This window comes from Haemaphysalis longicornis, unplaced genomic scaffold (genome assembly GCF_048455015.1).
Source record: "Haemaphysalis longicornis isolate Haplotype H1 unplaced genomic scaffold, Haemaphysalis longicornis Haplotype H1 scaffold_12, whole genome shotgun sequence".
NCBI lineage: Eukaryota > Metazoa > Arthropoda > Arachnida > Ixodida > Ixodidae > Haemaphysalis > Haemaphysalis longicornis.
In genome coordinates, this window is record NW_027526225.1 from 68654117 (window position 1) to 68679017 (window position 24901).

A 24901-nucleotide genomic window follows, 5' to 3' on the forward strand; every position below is an offset into this window, starting at 1 on the left:
ATGCAATTGTAAACTGCCCCTCTTCCGTTTGAATCCTCGGCAATTCCACTGCCAGACTCGCACGGTGCCGCGTTCTCTATTAGAATTGTTGGCCATATTGGCTATCTATTTGGGGTGCCTGCAGTGGGGGGTTGATTATTGTGTTTAAAAAACCCTGCATACAAGTGTGCAGCTCTTCTCGGAGGCATTCTGCGGCAGCTTGCAAGGTTTCCATATGTGTATGTAATGTGTGGTATTTTTTTTGTATTTCCTTCAACTCGCTATGGATCTCTGTTATGTGTTTCCTAGTCTATGAGGCGTTGCCTTCTAATATGGTGAAGCTCCTTTCATGCTCACTTAGCATCGGCAAGAGAATCGGCAAGAGAAGCTTGGGCCACCAACTTGAGGTTTAGTCCTCCTCTGGCCGTAGGACCACCTTGATATCCGCCTGCCGCAGTTGTGTCATCGGTGGGCTTCGGCGAGCCGGTCGGTTCTTGCGGGGTTGTTGAGCACGCTGTTTGTTAAGCGGAAGCGAGTTCTGTAGTGCGGTTTTCGCTTCGTTCAAGGCGCGCTGTTGCCTGCGTATTTGGGCCCAGTTTGCATTGTCGAGTTCGCTAGGGTGAATCTCTTCGCCCTCCACGGCGACTTCCATAACGGCTATTGGGAGCTAGGCCCATTCGCTAAGCCTAGCTCCGGCGTGGTCGGTGAAGATTGCGGGTTTTCGCCAAGGAAATGCAAGGAATGTCCGAAGAAACTTGCCAAGGTGAATCCTGTAAGTTTCCGGCACCGATGAATAGCAGATTTCAACTGAATCTTGGCGTAAAATGCACTCACCACGGCAAACGTGGCAACGGGAGATTGCTTGTGACTTGCCGGTATTCTTGACGCACAACTGAGGAACGTGAATGGCCTTTTTCCGCATGAAAAGCTCCAAAAGCGAGAGCTCGTGTGGAGCAGGTTATGACTCCATAGCCGCCTGGCGGGAGTTCACAGAAGCATAGAAACCAAAACAGTTGTGCATGTGAGCTTAGTAATTCCCATTTATACCGATTTAGACTAGCTAGTTTAGTAAATTCGAGAGTGTCGAGAAAGCTGAGGGAAGATTTATAATCGCTACTGATAAGGACCACTTGCTCCTTCCACTTTATGTAATACCTCTTAAAACACAACGAATTGGTATTCATCAATTAAGAAAACGGAATAGCATTTGTGGTAAGCAGTGCACAAACGAAGCGTTTCTCTAGCGGCCAGATGTGTGTAACTGGTTTCTACGTTTTGTATTCCAGCCCTTCAAACCAATCCTTAGGGTATCTTTGCCCTATGACCGCTTAATTCCGTCGGAGGCGGGTTACCGAGAAGGTGCTGTCGCACAAGTTAATCAAGCTGTGCGAAAGAAGCGCTCAACGGGCGCGAAGCTGTGCCAAAACAGACCAGAAACAACCGCCGCTAAAGAAGACAAAAAAGCCGTACCGCCGACGCGCCCGCCGGCGCGTCGGCGGTACGGTTCGCCGAGCCATCTACAGTGTGCTCCGTGAAAGAAACAATCACCACCCCCCCCCCCCACCGCCTGCGCCGCGCTGGGAGTTTATTGTCCCGCCTGCCGCGAAAGTACCGTTGGCCGGTAGATGAAACTTTATAACATAACTTTATTTTCGTTTCTGGTGGTGTTAAGCTCGGGCCCCTCACTTATTCATTAAAACTGCCCGGCAACTAGATCTATTTTGCTGGGGTTAGGTTGTTTACCTGTATGGTGGTCGTTTTCACACCGACGGAGAGAGAGATAGAAATAACATTTATTTGGTATCCGGCATGTGGGAAGTCTCCGGCCACGCAGGGCGCGGTTGATCCCTGTCTTTGAACTATGGCTAATACGCCCTATAGTTCCGGGCTTAGACCCCGAGGATTGTGGCTCCGGTTAGGCGTGAGGTACTTGGGCTCCTCTACTCCCGTTTACCGGGGCAGAGGTTCCCTTTCTCGTCTGCTTCGCTAGAGCCTCCTCGAGCCGCTGGATGGCCCGGCGTTGTGTTGTTGGATCTTCGGAACGTAACCACGCTCCCACTTCTTCGGGGTATGTCGCATCCAGGCACTGCGCATCCCCTGCGTTCACAGCACTGTCACACTCCCCCCACATGATGTGCTTGAGGGTGGTGGGTTCGCGTCTGCACACACTACACACGGTGTCCGCGAACATTTCCGTGCATATGTGTCGGGCCAGGGTGGGCGTCAACACACATTCTGTTTGTAGTTGTCGTAGTCTCACCGCCTCCGCGCGCGTGAGTTCACGGTGCGGTGGCGGAAAGGCTCTCCTGGCTTCCCTGTAGGCTGCTAGGATCCCGCTGTATTCTGTGAGGGGCTCGCAGTCTTGTTCTTGGTCTTCTCCGCTGGTGTCGAAAGACGCGGTCGCCTCGGTCCGGCACGTGACGAGGACACGGGCCGTGGCGCCCGCTTCTTCGTTGCGGTTCTTGATGTTGGAAGCTAGTTAGTTGCCCATATTGGCCGAGAACCATTTGATGGTGATGTTGGGAGATCTCGCTGCGGTGCCCTGAGATGCCTGCTCGACCCCTCGGGGTCTCGCTAGCCTCTCCGCACCACGTCAGACCGTTCCTCGAGCGAAGTTTCGGATTGCTGACTTCGAGTCGCTCAGTATTGTACGTGTGTTTGGTAGTCCCATGGCCAGCGCTATTGCCGCCTCTTCCGCTTGGCCGACTGTTTTCGTGCTTACGGAGCACGCTGACAGGAGTTCGGCGGTGGATGCCTTGATTGCCACCGTTGCGAAGACGTTACGGGTCCTTGGGTATCTTGCGACATCCAGGAACACCGCACCCTCGTCTAGTTGGTGATGCTTGGCTAGTGCGGCCGCTCTTGCAGCTCGCCTTCCCACATCTCTCTCTGGATTGGTGTTTCTTGGCAGGGGGTAAACGATGATCTTCCTTGCCAATTCGTCTGGCAGGAGGGCTTGTTCCTCCAGCTCTCCTTCTAGCTCGCAGCTTGAAAGGGCCCCTGGTGGCAGGATCCCCACTCAATCCAGTAGTCTTCTGCCCGTCGTGGTACTACCCAGACGGTGTAGTTGCGACGTTCTCTGGGCCTCGCTGATCTCTGAGAGCGTGTTATGTGCACCCAGAGACAGCAAGGCCGTAGTTCTTGTACCCGGTAGGAGACCCATGGCTCCCACGTAGGCTTTTCGGATGGCCGCGTCGATTTTGGACCGTTCTGCTGCGGTCCATCGGTGGAAGGCCCCTGCGTATGCCGCATGGCTTACGACGAAAGCCTGTAGCAGCCGCAGAAGTCCCCTTTCGTTCATGCCTCGGTAGCGTGTCGAGACCCTCTTGACCAGGCGTGCTGCGATGCCTATCTTGGTAGTAATATTCTTTACTGCCGTGGCGTTTGTTTGGGTGCCGTCGATGTACATGCCCAGGACCCGGAGGCCTGGGACGTACGGGATCGGCGCGCCACTGTCGGTGCGTATCGTTATGTTCTTTTCTGCTTCTTGGCTTGCCCTCTTCCTGTGCCTCCCTGGTGGAGGCAGGATGAGTAGCTGTGACTTTTGCGGTGAGCACCGAAGACCTGTGTCCGTGAGGGCGGTCTCTACAGCGCTCACCGCTGCTTGGAGATCTTCTTCGATTTTTCCGTCGCTTCCGCCGGTAACCCATATGGTCACGTCGTCTGCGTATAGGCAGTGTCGGACCCTCGGGCTTAACGCTTCCAGGCGTTTGGCCACCTCTAGCATCACGATGTTAAACAGGAACGGGGAGATGACCGAGCCCTGGAGTTGCATTGGGCGAGAGGGGCGCAAGGGGAAACCGTGTAGGCTTCTTTGTTAGTCGCAGCGCTTTGGTGCTCACCCGACGAGCGGGCCCGGAGACGACGCATACAAACGCGTTGGTCACCCCCTAACAGCTGAAAGCGATGTCATCTTTCGAAGGAAACTTTCCTTGCGTTCGTATGGGAAACCGGCGGAGGGGGACCACTCAATTTTTAACGACCGCGATTACCGCCATAAAAAAACCGAAGCGGACGGGAGCTGAAGGTCATTCAAGGGGTCAAACCTTGGGTCAAACATATGAAGAGGGCACCAGGCGTTCTGTCAGTGACAGTTAAAATGCTCAAAGTTCCTGGGCGAAGTTTCCGTTCGTCACGCGTGTGAACCTGGCGACTCGGCGGCTGGGATGCGTCCATAAGTAGGCTACCAGACTTTGTTAGGCGCTGCAAATGTTAACAAAGGAAATGAATTTTGGCGGCGTGGGGCGCAATGATAGGCGACATGGTATCGAAAATACTTTAGGACGAGCCGCTCGACCAACGATGGCCGGCACTAGGTTTGCTTTTATTTGGGTGATTTTCAAGTGTGTTATATTTGTGATTTACGGAGTACCTCCGGGATTCTGTATGAGAGTGAGAAAGATGGGTCACGTGACTATTTTGAACCTAACTAGCTTTGTTTGTCACTGTGGCCAATCAGCGGCCTAGTGTGAGCTGCAAAAAACCAACACTATTGCACATTTGTGGCTCACATATTGATTGCACTATAGTACATTTTGAGTTTGCTTGGAGCAGACCATCGTCGGCTATGTTCCGTAGGCCAACGAGCCAGGGAGTCATCGTTTCAGCGATCATCTCATCGCATCATCGCTTCGGTTATCGATCATCGGGGGACCGATCCATCACTTGATTTTAACTGGTGCCTTCAGACATGGCTGCAATTTCAAATCAGAATCTCTACAACACTACATGTTCAAGTTCATTCATCGCGTTGCAAGTTTCCTTGAGCCATAGAGTTTCATACTAATATACAATGGAGGGAAATCTGGCGCCACTGTCTATGGGAGCCACGCTTCAGCGAGCGTTCCATCATGTACCGGGCAGGAACGTTCCACTTGTCAGGCGCATGGCTCACGAACAGGCTATAAATTTGCCTCTGGCTGCAAAAAACCAACAATATTACTGCAAAACATTCAACCAATTTGTTTTGTTATTATAAAACAAAGCTGTAGAAAGATTTATTTGTCACGGAATATTAAGAGGATTCATGCCAGATGAACATGACTTCAATATTACCCGTTTTTGTTGGTTTTGGCTTCGAGACCAAAAAGAACACACGCGCCTAACCAAGCCAAGTAGGCGAGGAGCGTCGCTAGCTGCAGCGCCAGATTTCCCTCTAGTATATATTAGTACGCAACTATATGTCTCCAGCCACTTGCACCGTTCTTTGTTATCACTTTGCTTCCTTGGAGCCTTGCTCCATGGCTACCACGTGACTAGCTAAGGGTTCAACAACATGCTCGCCTGCAGTTTATCCCTGATTGCTGGATGGGCCATCGGTCATTGCCATGCGTGGGGTTTTGCGCTAGAAACCCCATGCCCAGGCGAGAGTTCAACTGCTTGTTAGCTACAACTCAGTGTACCGGTCGTGGCTTCAATGCACACCAGCTGGACTGGCCGTGCGCGATCTTTAGCGCACGGCCAATCATCTTTAGCGCACGGCCAAACACGGCCATGTCTAGACGGGAGGTTGCGAAATCTCAAGAAAAGACATATTTACACAACTTACTGGGATCGTAGTCAGGGATTTTCCTCGTGAAAAGTTTAGAAGTGGTAAACTTGAGACATTTTTACTATGTATTATATCCCATGTAACTTCAACATAAATTTAAAGTTACAACAAACGTAACTCCACATATATTTCGGCAAAGTTGCATCAATAGCAACAATTTTTTTTATTTTATATTTGTCAGACGTAATATAATGCATCAGGGGGGAGTCACTTCAGAGGTAACTTTAACTTTCGTTTTGTTTTTCTGCGGCTGTAACTCAAAACAGCACATCAGCTGTAACTACAAATCAAAAATTTACTGAACGTGCCATGTAGTGAAACCACTTCGTATCACTGTTCAAGCTTGGCAAAAGGGTTAGAAATGGACAGCAGAAAGCTTCAGGGAGGGCTTCGATAGCCTTTGGACGTCAGGGGACCCGCCTTTGAGCACCACTGCGCTAGTGCAGCATGCGCTGCATTGTGGTGGTGCCTCTCCTACCGTTTGACTTCAATTCTACGATGCACTCAGAACAAAGATTACTTTTAAATGCAGAGCATTTCTTAGCCTCGCCTGTTCCTGCGTCGCACGGTGTCAACAGTTCCGCGTCCGCAGCAGGTGCGCCTCTCCTTCCCTCCTCTCTCTCAACAGCAGCTGGCGCGCGCATGCGTCGTAGTCAGCCCGTTCGCTCCGTCGCGGTCTCGGCGTAACCGGTGCGTGATAGCAGCGCGGTGGGGCGTGGAAGGGCGCGTGCTGCTTGCGCATGCGCGCTCTCCCCCCCGTACTGCTCTTCCTCTACTGCGCGCGCTGCAAATATAGCGGCTAGCAGTCGCTCGTGTTTCAGTCACTGCGTTGCTCCTTCCTTCCTTGGTTGATGCTCGTGCCCACGTTTACTCGTGTCTGCTACTCCAGCATCACGGAAGAAGCGATGGAAGCAACACTGCCTTCAATCAGTACTGAGGCCCCAATGCTCTGCATTTCCTCGTGTTCCCCTCGCGGGAAGGCGCGGGAATTTTTTTAATATTGCCGGTTCTGCTTTACTTCTGTGTGTTGTTTTTACCACCCGGCGGCGCCGGCTGTGGTATCTCTCTATAAAGGAAGTGCATGTGTCCTTTTATTTTGAATGCGGCACGGGCTGTATTGTGTGATAGAAAGTGTTTCGCCCTGAATTCACTGGCCTAGAAAAACTTTCTTTGATTTTCAGTGTTCTCGGTGTAAGTAGACTGTTTCAGAAACAATCGCGCCAAATGATAAACATTCGCAGGCCAGACGCCGCGGTATGCGTTTCGCCGACGACAGTCGCCGAACGTCTCTTCGTTGACTGCTTCTACGCCGCTTGTATATTCTTCAAGGTATTGTGGTGAACAAGTTGACTCCAATAAATGTTTTTTCATTGAAAAAAACCTGCATCATCTTTGGCTACGTGACATCTGGTATGGGTCTGGGGTGCATGCACCCCAACCTATCTGCAGGTCGCCAAGCACCCCTAACTTGTAGCAGGCGCCAACAGCAAGGTCCTCCGCTTGAGTCGGGTCTACTACCGGAGAAAGTGAAAAAGGAAGATGTCGCGATCTGTACCATGGTAACTCAAGCCAAACGCGTCGTCGTCCTGCAGCATCCCCGGGAGCCCCTATCATGCCAAAGATACCCTGGTGAATACCCAGAAGAGTTTATAGAGGACCTGAGCACTTCCGAATTTTGAAACGGTTGGAAACCATGAGGCAAGTGTTTTTGTACCTGCATGACTCAGCTGGAGTCTGGCTTCAAAATAATGATAGCTCGCTAACGTCATGGACCAGCTCCAAAATCTAATTTTTGAACGCGTTCACAGCCGTCATGTGTAAAGAACGAGCTGATCTGCTGTGGCAAAAGCAAATTACAAACCAAACGAAGGCGTTGCACTGTTCGTTGAAGAGTGAAAGATGTTGTTCCGAGGAGCTGTCGCCGAAATAGCAGTAGAGAAGAAGCAGCGCTTCCTTTTGCAGAGCGTTAAACAGAGCTCTTGGCTGGACTCATTCGGCACCCCCCAAAACCATCGCTGAGTTCGTGACCGATGCTTGCCTGATCGAGAAGACCATTACAATGCACTCGAGGCAGTACTGTCGACCCCTCCAGGAATTTTCGCGAACCCTGTCAACACTACTGGATTTGTGACGGAAGAATTACGGGAAACAATCTATGCCGTCGTTCAGTGGTGTTCCGCAGTGGTGTTCCGCAACGCCGCAACAAGCTCAGTGGTGTTCCGCAACGCCGGAAGCACCCCGCGAGCCACAAACCATGGCCTACGGGGCTGTTGTAGGTCACACTCCCCCGCCTGTATCTCCTCGCCCGGAGCCTCCGTACTACCGTCACTCATCACCTGTGCGACCACGTATGGTGGAACACCAATGCCGAGGAAGACCGACGTGAGGTGGACTCCCGATTGTCGACCGCTCTACCACCACTGCAGGGAAGCCAGTCACATTTACCGTCGCTGCCCCTAGAAGAGTTCTGCATTGCGCACCACGCCCCGTACGCTGCCAACGCCCTATTGAGGTCGAAGAAAACCTGCCAAACACTAACACTAAGTCCGGCGGGCTTCCGCCGTTCCCAATCGCCCTACCCATACCAATCACGAAGCCTTGGAGACTACCCAGACGTCACGGTTGGGAGATCCGCTAGTCCACTTAGGCAAAACTAAAAGCAGCAACTTATGAAGGTGAAGTTAGTCAACGGCGAAAACCCGGAAACCCGCCAACGACGCGACGAAGCAAAGGAGACCGCGATTAACCATAAGCCCTCAGACCGGCGACCTCATATAACCCTGACGTGACCCCGAACAGGACAACAGCCACAGGCAGCGAAGTACACCTGACATGACCAATCCTGTCATTATCAGGATAACGACAATGACGACCCCGAACAACCGGCCATCAACACGGGCAAGCCGAAATACGACGCACCGACGTACTCCAAACTCGAAGGCGCCAACGTCCGACGTCGGGCTATCCATTGACGGCATCTACGTGACAACTCAGTGATGACTCGCTCGCTCGCGACGAAGCTGAAAAATGTAGCCACATGGTGGGTTTGTCCGTTCATCCGCACTGCAAGTCATTTCGTTTCATGAAGTGGGGCGTGTACGTCCTGCATCGCCCTAAAAGGCGCGACATACTCTGCTGTTTTCATCACAGTTCGAAACTTCTCCTGCGGCGTAATTCTCGAAACAGGTTTTCACGCCGTCAACGCGAACATTATTGACCTGCAGGCCAAGTCAGCAAGTTGTTCCTGCTATGGCGCCGAAGCCAAACACGACCTCCAAGGATTGCCGATGAACACGTTACCCAGCCTACTCGCGGAAGTAATATGATCGCCGTCTACTGTCAAGATGCTGATCCTGACATCAACGCAATTGTCGAAAGTACCAGAGCTCTCTTCTTGAACGTGCTGTTTCCATCACAAGAGACATTGTGCGATTGAAGTAAACCAACTCTTATATTCTGGTTACAAATTTCAACGAGGTGTATCAGTATTTCAACAAGTGTTGTGCAATTACTTTCCCTTGAAGAAATGCACAAAGCAAGAGAGGTGATCACTTTCGCCAAATTTGAAAGCCACCCCTATACCATCACCTACCCTCACCTTTTCATCTATGAGAATTCGGCACTACAGGAACATACACATGTGATGATAAGGGCTTCTTGACGTGCTACAGTAACTGTTGTTCGTTCACCACGAAGCTATGACAGTTGGCTCTGGCGAAGGACCGAATTAGCACCAAAGATGGAGCCCGACTTACGAGACGGTCAGCAGTCACTGGTGTCTTCACCCGCGCGCGGAGCTATCAGCATGTAAGTTGAAGATATGCTCCGCAATGGCACCATACAACCCTCGAAAAGGCGCTGGGCGACCCAGCTGTGCTCTTGATGGAAAGAGACGGCACTCTGAGGTTCAGTGCTGAATATCAATAATTTAACAAAACCACAAAAAAGACGTATACCCCCATGCATATTCGACAAGGCCCTGACAATCTGTGCCAAACGAAATACTTCTCTTCAATGAACCTGAAAACAGGAGACTGGCTAATCGAAGCGGACAAGATGGGTCGTCGCACGAAAGCGTTTATAACGCCTGACAAACTGTACGAGTTCAAGGTGATGTCGCATCGATTGTGCACGGCACCAGCGACGTTCCAAAAAGTCATGAACACTGTTCTAGCCGGCCTGAATTGGCCCACCTGCCTCGGATATCTGGACGGCGTTGTCGTAATCGCTTGGGGCTTCGAGAGCACCTCGTAAGGTTGAAGTCAGTACTTGAGGCAATCCGAACATCAGGAATAAGGCTTGTGCCTCAGAAGTGCCGCTTTGTGTATGAGGAACTCATGTGTTTGGGCCACGCCTTCAAGGCTGAGGAACACCTTCCTAACCCAGCGATAACGTCAACCGTAACGAACTTCCCGGGCCGAAGGATAGGGAGGGCAAGCGAAGATTCCTCGGGGTATGGGGGTGCTATGGGCGCTTTGGCGCAAACTTTGCACGCAGTCGATAGCCACTCACAGGCTTGACGAAAGACAGCACCCCCTTTTGCTGGGAAGAAGCCCAAGGGGAAGCATTCGGTGAGCTGTACGAACACCTGCAAAGCCCATCTTTTCCCGCTCTTCTCGACTAACACACTGGAACACAAATGTACAAATACTCGAGCCATATAGGCTTGGGTGCCGTCCTAACCCAAAAGAAACGCGGCTGCGAAAAAGTAACCGTCAATGCTAGCTGTGGTCTCTCAAAAGAAAAACTTCCTCATCCTCAGCAAAAGTGTCTTGCTATTATATGCGCATTTTTTTTTTAAATTCCAGACTATTTAAAGTGGTGAATGACCATCATGTGCTGTGTTAGCTCGCCAATTTGAAGGACCCCTCCGGTCGACTTGGGCGCTGCACCATGTGTGTCCAAGAATTCGACATGACTATCGTTTACAAATCGGGCAGGAAACACTCGGACGCTGACTGGCTTTCATACGCCCCTGCCGACCAGCCTCCACCGGACTCCGACGAATACTCATCATTTATTGGCATCGTGAGGGAAAGCCCCTAGCCGCGCTGCACCGTGCCCGACCCTCAGTTGCGCGTCATTATCGACCATATCGAACGGCGCAACGCCGCTGCGCGAGGGGTTTTAAAGCGTAACCCCGCTTTATTCTACATGAAAATGCCGGTGGTAGTTAAGAAAAGCATCGACCTGCAATGAGAACGGAGTACCTTCTCGTGATTCCTTCCGTACTCCGGGACGATATCTTGGAAGCGCCTTACAATGAACCGTCTCCAGGATATCTAGGAACGGCATGCACGCTCGGAAAGATCAAGACTAAACACCAGTGGCCCCACCTTACATCCGCTTTCACGCACTACGCCCTACGCGGACGTGACTGTTCGCGGCAGAAAACGCCACCGACGAACCAGCCAGATGTCTGAAGCCGATCTCCTTTCCGTCGTAGCCCTTCTAATAGATCGAAATTCGCCTTCTTGGCCCATTTAATGCGTGATGAGTCGATAACCAGTTGATTCTCGTAGCGATAGGCTACAATGACGCGCTACGCAGAGACCGCGCTCTTCCGAAGGAGCCTGCTCAAGAAGGCGGGAAATCTTTCACCCATCAAGTTCTCCTGTGACCTAGAGCCGTCGACATCATCGTCAAGAACAGAACAGCCTTTTCTGCGGAGCTCATGCCGGGAGTCTTACGACACAGCGACAGGGATCACCGAATAACGACGGCGTACTACCCCCAAACTAACTGACTAACGGAATGGCTGAACAAGACGATATATGCTGTCAGTATACGTCCGGGTTAAACATGAAACAATGGATGAAGTCCTCCCTTATAGTTAACCAGTCCTCCCTTATGTCGCGTCTGCGTACAACGCAGCAATCCACAAAACTACGAAGATCACACCGTTTGAGGTTGACTATGGAGGACTGCCGAAAACGATGCTCAACACCGTCCTACTGCGCGTAGAAGACGACGACGTCAACGCCAACGTCCAACCATACCTACAGGTTGCGGAGGAGGTCCAGCAAATTGCTCGAGTTCGTATACCACCGCAGCTGCTGCTGGATGCTGGACGCAACAACCTTAAACGCCAAGACGCTGAGTATTACGCACGTAATTTTGTGCTTTTGCTTGCACTTTTTGCACTTTTATTCAAAGTTAAGAGCCATCGCACGGTCGCGAGAGCCACCTAAAAGATGGCACAGCTTTATCAAAGTTTGTAAAGCCGCTCACAGCATTGCCACGAATTCATTTTGATTTAAAACTTCACAAATGACGAGGGACCATATATTGCGTCACCCCCTTTTCTTCTGTTTGCGTCAACATAAAACCTTTTTGGTGGAATTTTTTACTAAAAGTGGCTTGACGTATTGTGACTAGGCAATTTTTTGGCAAGAGGGGGGTTCTGTGTTGTCCTCGTGGCCCATTTTATCTGAACATGCCCCTGAAAACATGCCCCTCGCCAGACCCAGGGAAGCGAAGTTTTCGGCATGCATGTAAAAGCTCTCAGTGGCATGTTTATTCTAACCTGGTCTGAGCTGACGCACCTGTGTAATGAAGTTTTATAATTTATTGTTTTGAGCCAGATTTATATGGAATAACTTGTCATCATGGTTTCGTAAGCTAAGCACAAGCCGCTGAGCGAGGGGTTTGGTGCAAATCCTCGCAAACTGATACGGCGCTAGGGACACGCGCTGCAGACATGCCCTTCTTCTCCAGAGTGGAAACACATTGGTCTGCGGTGAGGAGAGCGCCACAGATCATTTTAGCGAGGTTGTGTTTCCCGCGGATATGGCAGGCTGCTTCGAGGCCTAGAGTTGAGAGGTGGCGTCGGGGCAGTTGTAGAGATGGTCGGCGCGAGCGGTAGAGGTATTTCTGCACAGCAGCTGCGTACAAGAATCTTGGTTCCTTTCGCTGTGGCTCCTCTGTTGGCTCAGGGATACGCGCAGCTTGCCAGGCTTCTTCGTGTATCATTTCGGGACTAGACGCCGTCAGTGCTGAAGCCTGATGCTGGCGCAATGCGTGGACCTCCTCTCGCACAATATTTCTCACCAGTTCGCGCAAATCGAGGCAGTTCTCCAACCGTGTCATGCAGCTTCCGTTGGGGACGGTGGCTGAAGTTCGCCACTACGGCCTCGCTCTACGCTGAAGCACAATTTCAATTGTAGTTGTCTTGCTGACGAATTCGGTAATCGTTCTTGCGGGACTCCACATCAACCCTGTGAAGATGTCCTTCTTGGTTCCGCGCATGAGTTGCCGTACCTCCCTGCCGTCCGTTATGACGGGATCTGCGCGCCTAAAAAGACGGGACATATCCTCGATGTACATGGCAACGCTCTCGTTGAGGCGCCGACTTATGGCTTGAAAAGCAGCTTCTGTCGTTCCTTTGTGGTCAGTGCTCGTGTAAGTCGCTAGACGTCGCTGGCGGAACTCCTACCAATACGAAAATGCGGACTTGTCGTTCTCAAACCAAGTTCGCGCACATTCTTTTTTTTTATTATTTACAGATACTGCAGGTCAAAAATTTGACCCAAGCAGGAGGGGCTTATCCGAAACATAGGTACGAAACAAGTACGAAAGGGAACACAGGCAAAAAATGTATCAGAAACAATTAATGGTACCCTGCATCTTTTACACATGAATAACAACAGCAACACGATAGAACGCATTATTTGAAAAAAGATTACGCTGTAACGCTTCTGCAAAATCTTTTGCTTTTAAAACATCAAGAGGTAAATGATTCCACTCTTCAACGGTCCTGGGGAAAAAACTGTTTTTGAAAGCAACCGTTCCAGTGAAAATAGGGGTCAATACGAATTCATGACTGCGTCTCGTAGCCCTAGTTACACGTGGTTTAACGCTGCCAGGAAGAGATTTGCCCTCCCCCACATTAAATCACGTTTAATGCCAATAGAACGGCACATTGTACAGTACGGCATTTTTTATGAATCTACCCACGCTTACTATACTTGCAGAATGGTGTATGCGCTGCTCGAAAAAACAATTTGTTTAACTCCTGCTGGGCTGCTTCTTTTAGATGGGAAGCATCTCATGGTCGGGGCTATGTCCCTCCCTTGTGTTGTCGTTATTGTTGCGCCGTGCACACCCCCACTGCACATGCTCGGTTTGCTGAACGCCCGGTCCCTTCTATGGCTTCTGAAGCGACAGTGCTGCCGGTGTCTTCCTGGGCCAGCTCGAGACGAGGACGCTTCACGCGCCTTCGAAGTTTTATCGTCGTCGGCAGCGCCGTGCGTCGATGAGTCTCGGAGGGCCGGGATTACAAGCAGCCCACAACCATGCGGGAAGAGTACATGACCTCGTCTTCAGCAACTTCAGCATTCATCCACAACAACACCCCTTGACTTTACAATTCACAAACCATAAGGCGGTCATAATCAAAGCAGAGCGCCAACCACAGCTCGACATCACCTATGTTAAACATGATGATGATAATGCTTAAATAAAGACAAACTCATACCACGTACAACGTCTCTCTCTCTCTCTCTCTTTAATGCCTCTCCGCTCTAACACCCTCACCCCCTCCAATGAAATTACACCATCTTCCAGAAGGGGAACTCTGAGTAGTATGCGAAACAGCTATCGGGTCAATGCAATTTCCCATTTATTAGTTACGGTAAGTGAAATTTGTGGTAGTTACCATGGAAACCAGAGGGTAAATATAAAGGCAGCTACGTACTTCAAGCTCACGGAAACGAAGAACTGAACACTTATGGGCACCCCGCACGGGGCACCTTGAGTAATCTTGGAAGACAGTGCTGGCGACACCGCGGACCTCGAGCCCCCAACATAAGCTGTAGCATAACGTGGTTATGTGTTTAAAGGTGAAAGGTACAAACCTCAAACGGTGGCCGTCGGAGCCCACGTCAAGCTCTGGCGGATGGGCTCTCTGTCTGTTTAGCCAGGCAGGAAGCTCCGGGACCTCCTCAGCTATCAGGGTAAGGCTGTGGAAGAAAGTAACCCCGTACCCCGCTTCTATACATGCTGTATGGTATTTTCCACCCCCCCCCCCCTCCAAACGTGATCGGTCCCTGAAAAGGGGCCGCACCGAAGTATCATTTCCGTCTTTACCAACAATCTCAATCCCAAAGCCAGCCAACTATCCCCGCTTGCTGATCATTCAATCCGTTGAAAAAGAAAAGCCTGCTGCCTCTCTTTCCGTCTTCTTGGTCAAAAAGTTCATAGAAGGTATAATGGGAAAATCCTAGAAAGCAAAGAAACAGAGAACAAAACAACTGTTGGTTGAAGTCAATAACCAGCAGCAGGCAACAAATCTCCTGAGCCAGACACGCAATTCAGATCTTGACATCACGGTCACGCCCCACCGAAGCCTTAACAGCTCACAGGGCGTGATCTCGGATCCCGACCTCATGACTGAAACCGAAACCGATCTGCTGGAGTGCCTGAAAAGTCAGTGCATAACAGCTCTAAGGCGCATAACGATACGCAGAGAAGAAAAAGAAATTCCTACTAAACATTCGATCTTAACCTTTGATCGATCAACACTACCAGAACTCAATAACGCAGGATACATTCGATGTTCGCTTCGGCCATACATCCCTAACCCCCACCGCTGCTTTAAGTGCCAGCGGTTCGGGCACCGAACCAACTGTTGCCATGGCCGTCTGACCTGCGCAATGTGCACCCAGCATTATCACTCATCTGACAATTGTCCATCTTCAACCCTCGCCTGCGCCAACTGCCAGAGACCCCATGCCGCCTACTCTCGAAAATGTGAGAAGTACAACCAGGAGGAGATTATCAAGGTAAAGGTTACTGAGAACATCACCTTCCCAGAGGCGCGAAAGAGGTTCGCCTCGTTCCCCCTGGGGAGATACGCCGACGCAGCTCGCCAGGGTCGCAGCGGCGTCTGGTTTCGGCGGGAACCCAGTACCGCGAGTCAGACCTGGTCCCGCCTCTACCTCCCCCCTGGGTTGCCTCGGGCAGCCCAACCCGCCACTGCCCTGCCGGCTGTGGTGACATCCACGTCCGTTGGGGATGCTGCTGCACCCTCTGTTTCCTCCTCTCCACAGGCCCGAAGCACACGCGAGGGCCGGGAGGAGATGGAGACGAAGGAAACTGCAGCAGTTCCCACCTCCGCCGCACCGCTTGTGCCAGCTGGGACGCTCCTCACGCCCTCGTCGGTCGCGGCCAAAACGAAGGGCACCGCAAAGGGTGCCAAGTTCGGGGGGGTCCGGTACGCCGGGTACCCTTTGGAAATCTGATGATGAGGTAGATATGGCACATTTCCTGTCTTCTTTACAGCGGAAGGAACGAGTCCCTCCATTTAAACCTACAGAGAAGGTAAAGAAACCCCTCCCAATTGCAAGCACCGAAAGACCTTGCGTAAATAGTCAGACTCCAGTAGTTCTAACACATCATAATGGGAAGATAAAATATTGTTCAATGAAACTGCAGAGGCCTTCTGAATAATCTTGATGACGTATATGAGATTCTGCATGCTCGTCAGCCAAGTTTATTGCGTGTCCAAAAAACACACTTAAATTACAATCAATCAAATTTCTTAAATAGCTGTATCGTGTTCAGAAAAGATAGGGCTGGCTGCACACACTCTTCGGGCGGTGTAGCCATAATAGCCCTATAATCCCTATCATGCCACCCAATAACTCTCAACACTGTCCTTGAGGCTTTAGCAATACGCACAATAATATTTATTAGGCTGATAACGGTATGCTCCGTTTGCATTCGTCCTGATTTGGCACTTTCGAGCTCTGACTTCCAGGCGCTGGTCGACCAGCTGCCCGAACCATACATCTTAACAGGCGACCTTAATGCTCACAACTCTCTTTGGGGCTCTCCTCGCACAGATGCCCGAGGTCGCCTGATAGAGAAATTCCTTACATCTTCAGGAGCATGCCTCTTCAACAAAAATAAGCCGACATACGTTAATGTAGGTAACAACAGACACCCATATGTTGACCTGGCTATTGGCTCCGAAGTTCTCTTTCCATGTCTCGAATGGGGCGTGGGCACAGACCAATATGGTAGTGAACATTTCCCCACCTCACAAACATACATAGGTAAAGGCCCATGCAGTCTCTCTTCCCAAAACAGGTCCATTGAAGCAAGAGCTAACTGGAATATATTTACAGAGACATCCAAACTACACCACACATCCATAGGACACCTGCACGTTGAAGAAGGTACCCAACTCCTCACGGCGCACATCCTCAACGCAGCCAAAAAGTCCATTCCCCACGCCTCTGGTGTCCCACGCAACCAGAGGAGGCTGTGGTGGAATGAGGACTGCAGGCGGGTGCGAGAGGCCCAGAACAAGGCGTGGGGTATCCTTCGTCGGTAGAGCACGTGGGGTAGCCTTATTTTGTTGAAACAGGCCAAGGCGTTTGAAAAACGTGTGCGCCGTGAGGCAAAACGAGAGAGTTGGCACACCTTCTTCACATCTATAAACTCTTACACAGACACACACAAAGTCAGGACACGAATACGAAAACTAAAGAGACAACAGGCACACAGCCTGCCCCTGGTTAGTACAACAGGGGACGCACTGGAAGACCAGGCTAACACACTTGCACAACACTTCGAACACGTGTCCAGTTCAGCGCACTACACAAACACTTTCATTAAACACAAAACATAAGTAGAAAAGAAGTCCCTGCGTGATAACAACAAGTCGCACACTTCTTACAATTCTCCTTTTTAAGTTCATGAGCTGAAGGCTGCTCTGAGCACATGTAAGCCTTCAGCTTCAGGTGCAAGCAAAATCACATACACCATCATACAACCCCTACACCCAGACACTCTTGAAACACTCCTACTTCTATACAACAACATATGGCTTTCGCGGCACATTCCTCAGTTTTGAAGGAAGGCCATAGTAGTGGCTTTCCTGAAGAAAGGAAAGGGCCCCTCGTCTCTTGCCGGTTACCGGCCCATCGGCTTTACAATGTACCTGTGCAAGCTGCTCGAGAAATGATAAACAGGAGGCTGGTGTACTTCCTTGAGTACAATGGTCTTCTCGAGAGGTGCCAGGCAGGCTTCAGGGCAGGGCGGTCCACTAATGATCAACTCGTCGCGCTCGAGTCTTATATAGAGGATGGTTTCCTCCACAAACAACATTGTATGACGGTATTCTTTGATCTGGAAAAAGCGCATCATACTGCGTGGCGGTATGGCATCCTAAGCGACCTGAAGTCCTTCGGCATGTCGGGTAACATAATGAAGACACTTGCCAGCTACTTGTCTCAACGAACCTTTCGTGTGCGAGTTGGAACTGCACTCTCAAGGGTACATGTGCAGGAAAATGGAGTGCCGCAATGTGGAGTTTTAAGTTGCGCCCTTTTTATTGTGAAAATGAATTCCCTTAGAATTGCGCTGTCACCATGAATTTCCTGTTCAATCTATGTAGACGACGTTCAGCTCTCCTTTAAATCCTGTAACTTGTCTGTCTGTGAGCTTCAAGTCTAGCTTGGTGTTAACAAGCTAGCGGGCTGGGCAGATATCAATGGTTTTAAATTTAATCCAGGGAAGTGCACTTGTGTTTGTTTTCCAACAGGCGTGGCATGGCCAGATCCAGACATTCAACCCAATGGTGTCTCGATTCCTGTCAAAAAGGAACACAAGTTTTTATGTGTATTCTTTGATGAAAAGCTGTCATTCATCCCACACACAAAACAACTAAAACATAAATGCTTAAAAAAACAATGACTATCCTGAAGGTTCTCTCTCACATTTATTTTGGCGCTTACTTTTTACCAGCCTGATAGGTTCAAGATTGGACTACGGCTGCGTTGTTTATGGGTCAGCAAGTAAAACATCCCTCAAAATGCTGAACCCAGTGCCTCATTTGGGGCTCCGCCTGGCGTGTGGCGCCTTCCGCACTAGCCAGGTCGAAATCCTTTATGTTGAGTGCAACAAATGGAACCTACAACGCCAGCGAGCATACACAGACCTTCTTTATGCCTTTAAATATCATCCATGCCTCACCATCCTTTTAAATCAGTTTTTCATGACACATCTCTGACTGAATTTTTAAATCGACCATCGTTCTCTGCGCCCTTCCCTTACAGAATTAGGAAAGAAGCGTCAGAGCTTTCCGTCTCCTTTTTAGACACCATCCAAACATCTGTAACAAATTTTGTGGCACCATGTCATGTCCGCCCTGTATCATGCGGCACATCTTTTACACATATAGATAAAAACCGAGCTCCCACATCTGCAATTTTCAGCACTTCGTTTATTTGCAGCAGAAGTATCAATGTTCTGAACTGAATACCGATGCCTCTAAAACTGCCACTTCTGTGTCTTGCGCGGCACCTGGTCCCGGCCTTAATGTTACTAGAACACTCAATTGTAATACTACGGCAGACGCTTACGGTGTACTTCTTGTTGTTAATCATATACTTCAAAGCCACATCCCACAATCCATTATATATACAGATTCCCTCAGTGTTGTGTGGGCATTGTCGTCAACAAAGTCTTCCAAAAACAATGTTGTCAATCTGATAGTCAAGGGTATATTATGTCTGTGTATGTCCACAAATTTGAACTGGTCCTTTGCTGGGTCCCTGGCCACTGTGGTATAGCCGGGAACGAAGCAGTGGATTGAATGGCTGCTGCTGCTACACTCTTGAATACAGTAGACATAACCACATTACCCTACACTGACGTGAAGCCACACATCAGACAACAACTTCACAAAACATGGCAAACACACTGGAGTGAACACACAGACAAGTTACACGTAATAAAACCTCACTCTTGACCTCTACCACCAACACACGCAATAGATACACTGAAGTCGCCTTGGCTAGATTACGGATAGGGAACACACATGCAACGCACTCGCACCTTCTCACTTGATCTCCAAGACCTCTGTGCAGGAGGTGCGGGGAGGCCCTATCCATGATCCACATCCTCATACAATGTAAGGCACTCGAGATTACACGACGCAAACACTTGCCACAACTACACACACGACATATTCCACCACACCCGTCATACTTCTTAGTAGACGATGCCATGTTTTCTGTTCAGCGCACCTTTAAGTTCCTATCAGAAGTGCTCTTACAACTCATCTCATTCCACCCATAATTTTACCCCTGGTCCTATACACCAGCCGCCTTATTTATCTTTTAACCACTCTTGGTATTCACCCCGGCCCTTTACACCAGCCGTGCTCATAGCCTTTAACTGATTTTATTCGTGTTCCCTCCTCATCAAATAACTTTGTGCTTGGCACTCTTTGCCCATGTCGGCCTTGCGCCATTAAGCTGAAACCATCATCATCATCCAAACTATTGGGCACTTGAATCGACTCCATGCCTGCTTCAGATACTACTCACGGTTCCCCTGCGGGAAGATGGTGTAATTTTTTAAAATAAATCCGATGCCACATGCCCGAGGTTATGCTAGAAAAATCCAGAACGACAAATTTCTGCAATTTGCCTTCATGGCATAAGTGCGTCACAAAACCAAAAGACCTACAATGCACAGGGTGATAAATGGCTTCGATAAGCTTCAAGGGGTAAACTATGGGATAAATAAAGGGCGCCTTAGTGATTTCCCATAGATTTAAAAAAATAGTTCCCCTACTTCTGTTCCCATTGAATCTTTCAAGCTTGCAAAAGAACAGGCGTGTTACTGTAGGCTACCAGAAGGTTACATTTAAAATCACGATGAATGCATTTCGTATACTATCAGAGGCTATATCTACAGTTATATAAAAAATGCTGTAGTGTCGTTTCGCATGGCTGACCCACATATTTGTTGACTGTCTACTATATTTAACCTTCGCAGCAGTCGTATTCTGTTAGGTCAAAAGAAGGTAACTTTAGAAAGATTGATGAGCGATCTCCAAGATGGTTCCAAAGGGTAAATTCGTTTAGTTACTTAAACTACAATGTTATAGTGTTTTCACGCTGTGTGACACACTTTCTTCCACATTCTTGTATTTTGGCACTTTTAGAACCGGCTTAACACCTCTCGTATAGCACAGGTCACGCGAAGGTTACGACCGAATGCATTTATTTGGGGTTGAATTTAAGGGTAGTTCTCTTTAATACGGCGATTTGACCCTGTTTTGACGTACAGTTTGATGGATGCCCTCCCGTTTGCTTGCAATGTAGTCATTTCTTATGTCGATAAGCTTAGCATATTGTCACTTGAAAGGGGACGTATGTTTACAAGTACATATACTAAGGGGAAAGCTAGGAAGGATGTAGAGAAGCAGTAGCGCTAGTCATAAATAAATGATGAATAGGTTAGTTACGACACTCAAAGAAGATTGGCATGCAGTTTTCTTGGTTGGCGAACAGCCGATTCCGCAGCACAGGGACGGCGCGATGGACCAAACAGTGTGCCTAGTCCTGCTTTAAAAACACACCGGTTCAGTGCACAGTTAATCCAGCATTGTCACATCGTTTTGAAGAATGCGTCATTTGAAGAAAATTGATCATAAGGCGCGACACATTATGCAAAGTTAAGAAAACAGTAATTTCTGTTACCACTGTCTCCTCAAGTGACCAAGCTGAAAGAATATCTCAGTTTGAGCTACTCCATAACTAAGACACTACACAGGTACAGGTTCCAGTAAATCTCTTCACTCCCTCACCGCAAATCGTCAGCAGTATCCACCTAGGCACCTAAACCACTGCCATAGCTCCGATGGCCTATCACACTGGCGGTAACTTGGCACAACGAAGCTTTTGCGACCGCACCGGATCCCATGAAGCCGAATTCTCGATAGTACTAGAGAAGCTCACATTGCGGCAACGTCGCGAATGCTACAGCTGGCGCACGAAAATATCGCGACTTAAGCTTACGCCCGAACCCCCGAATTTCAGCACCATGTATTCTGTGGAGAGATAAGGTAGATGGTCCGATTACGAGACAAGCTACGCCACCCTTGTGTTTTCCCCATCCGGGGAACATCACGAGACTGCAAGCGTATAAACTTCGAAGGCTGTAAAGGAACACACTAGCGGTTTAACTATAGGGCTTGATGCGGTATTTTGGTTTTCGCTCAACTGGCGGGTACAATGCGGCATGGGTCACTGTAAGGCTACTATTTTTTTTACCTAAACTGACAGTTGATAAAAAAAAAACAAGATAGACGGCGTGTTTTTCTGCACGTTAACTTAACCTTTGCTTCATCTTTTGTAGCAAACGTTGAATGAAGAAAGTTTGGCCATGTGGAATGTAACCAACTATCAAGTTAGGCAAGATCAAGAACTTATACGCATGGTACCGAAGTATGTCGGCTGGCTCACGGTGTTGGAAATAGCAAATATATTTATAACTTTCGTTGTACCACACAGAATTATGAGGGTTTATCTTTGGAGGTTGAAGGTTCAAAGGTTTACTAAAAATGTAATTTGTTCATTAAAATGCAATATTTGGTACATGCAGAAGGAGGTCCCAAAGTGAATCACTGTCGGGGTACCTCGAAATTATATGAATGCGTATCAGCGTAGCCTTCCATCGCGGCGGATATCTCATCGCCGCTTTTAAAATAAGCCCGGACAATAATCCCTAGCACAATTTTTCACCACAATAACACCTACTTTCTCGCATGTGGATCTTCATTTTAACGATCAGATGGATTCAGAAGAGCAGCGACAAGCGGTTGCTACCGTGGTCTGCGCCGGTTCGAGCCGCTGAGTGTGCAGAGCTGGCAGGCGCGGCCGGCGTGTGCGCGGACTGTTTCCGAAGGCAGTAAACGCGTCACGATTGCCTGCTCTATCCATGTCTTGCGAACAAACGAGCGGAATCTACAAATTCAGCTCAGCGATCGTCGTAGTTGACCATGGAGAAAAAACAGTGGTTGGAGCGACGCCGACGACGCATCGTATGCGCGCATCAGGTCATGTGTCTCAAATTCACGCGTAGGACTAGTCGTGGCGACAGTCGTAACGATCAGTCGCATGCGATTCGTTTGTACCAATCGTACATGTGTCCAGCACTTTATTCCCAAAATCCGGCAACGTTTATTCCCGCAACGTTGAGAAGGATGGTTGGAATCGGGGGTTGCTCAGAATCAAGTAAATACGGCAATTCAAAATTGTTATGTGCGGTGCATTACTAACAAGTACAGTCATGATTATCGCGCTGGAGGTTTAAAGTGCTTTGTTTCGTGGGACACTCTATGACATTTTTAGGCGTTCATTCTTGGAACAGATTGTGTGTGAGAAAGTAACAATAGATTGACATGAGTACCTTCAGCTCTCCATGAACACATCCAGATGAAGGGAGAAGAAAAGGACAATTAGGCAATATTCGTGCAGCATATCTATATTCCCACCGTACGTTCTTCCAAACTAATAAATAGTGCAGCACCCTACCCGAACATTGTTGCTAACGCTTCCACTTAATTGTTTTCCGCAGCACTCTAGCACCGCTGAGTTGCGCATGAGTGGAAGATGCCCTGACCGATTTTCATTGAGTACGCTGCTCTCGCTTGATTGTACAGCTGTAATCTTTGTACACTGCTGTAAACGCGTGAAAAGCTTTATATGTATTAGTTTTTTCTGTATTTTTTAGTATTATGTCGGGCTCATAGCGTTTTGTGTTTTCATAATGTTTACACCCCTCGTCCCCAAAACAAGCATTTCTCGAGGAGAATGTTGTGATGTTAAAAAATAAGCAACCTAAATAAAAACAAGACACTCTGTCTATAAAAATTTGCTAAAATCTGGGATCTAGGAGGTACACGAGCTGTTCAACGTTTCTGCAAAACATTATTCAATCAACTGCACAGAGCAACAGTGCAGTTGGTGTGTTTCACGAATGCCAGAAGGACAATCGTAAAAAGTGGAACAATATGAACGAACTACTCAAAGAAAAACCCGTACCACCCGAAAACCCGCAATGAATTCTCACGGCAATGAATTATCAAGAGACAACTTGCAAGATGTATTTAACGATTGCTAGGCAAACTGTGTGATCGCTATGATAGATAGGCGTGCCTAACACAACATATCAGATGACTGCCCTCGGACTATATACTTTAGACCCCCAAGTATATCTCAGATAGTTGGTGTATTTCAAGGCCTAACTAAACAGCAGATCCTGTGACGTAGCCCGCTTGCAGATAACAAATGTAAAACACGTATTAGATATCGTAGCATCCGTTTTGGGTCCCATTTATGATGCGCCTATCTTCTTTAGTGTTCCTCGACAAAATGTGAATTGCAAGTTTGGGCGTTGCGGAAAAAAGGGAGAGTAGGAGACTACCGCCTTATTAATTTGCCGACCAATTGTCAGTTACAAGTATTTTCTAAAGATACAGAAAAAATATATTTAAGAGCTTGTCTTGAATTTTTGAAACAAAAAATAGTTTATTAAGGTTTTATAAAATGTTGATTATTCTTTCAAGAAGCATGTTCGCGTCCAGTTGAAAACGCTAAAGTGCTTATGGAATAAATAGATGAACACAGCTTGCATTGCTAGACCAAGCGAATTTATGTTAAGTAACTTTAAAATTTTATTTCATTTATTAATGCTGTTACGCCAGACGTTGGCCATTAAATGTGATTACTTGCAGTGCGAGTTCGTATTCGTTTCCGGAACGCATTCGATTGTATAAGTCTTGAACTTTTACTTTAAAAATTACTTTAGGTTTTATTGCATAGCAGTCCATCTAATTAAGTCGTACCTGCACTATAGAAAGCCGTACCTAGATACAAAACACCATACCCTCGCCAATGCAATCAATTCACACCACAAGGTAACGTTTTAGGTCCTGTACCTCTCGATACTTATATCATGAATAATACATATCGATCGAACAACAAAATATACAATTTACTTTGACGACGCAACACTGCTGTTTACGCCAAATGATGCCCATTATCTTGGTTCAGTGGCGAACACGCTCTGGTGGACGCGGATGGAACCGGAGCGGTTCCTACCCCCACTGCAGCGCCTGTTCCATCCGTGGCGCCTCCGACATTTTTGGTGGTGGCGCCTACAGCAAAGAGCAGCTACAAGGCTATGTGGTCCTAGGTAACAAATCCTTCGGGTGCTATGAGGATTTCCGACGACGGCGTGCACGTCGGACTTTTCCTTCTTGCGTAGCAGCAAGAAGAACGGGTCCGTTATTCTAAAACTCTAGAGAAGCCTAAAAATACAAGAATGGTGTCTCCCAAAGACTGTTGATAGGCACACGCACGCACTTCCAGTCGCTCCAAACTGTAAATAATGGGTAGAGAAAACACACTTCAATGAAACTGTAGAGGCTTTATCATAACTCTTAGTGATGTCTATGAAATACTGCAAGCCAATCAGCCAAGTTCAATGGGTGCGAAGGAAACACTCCTCAAAAGTAATCATACAAACTTTCTAAATAATTGTACGGTATCTATAAAGGACAAAGAT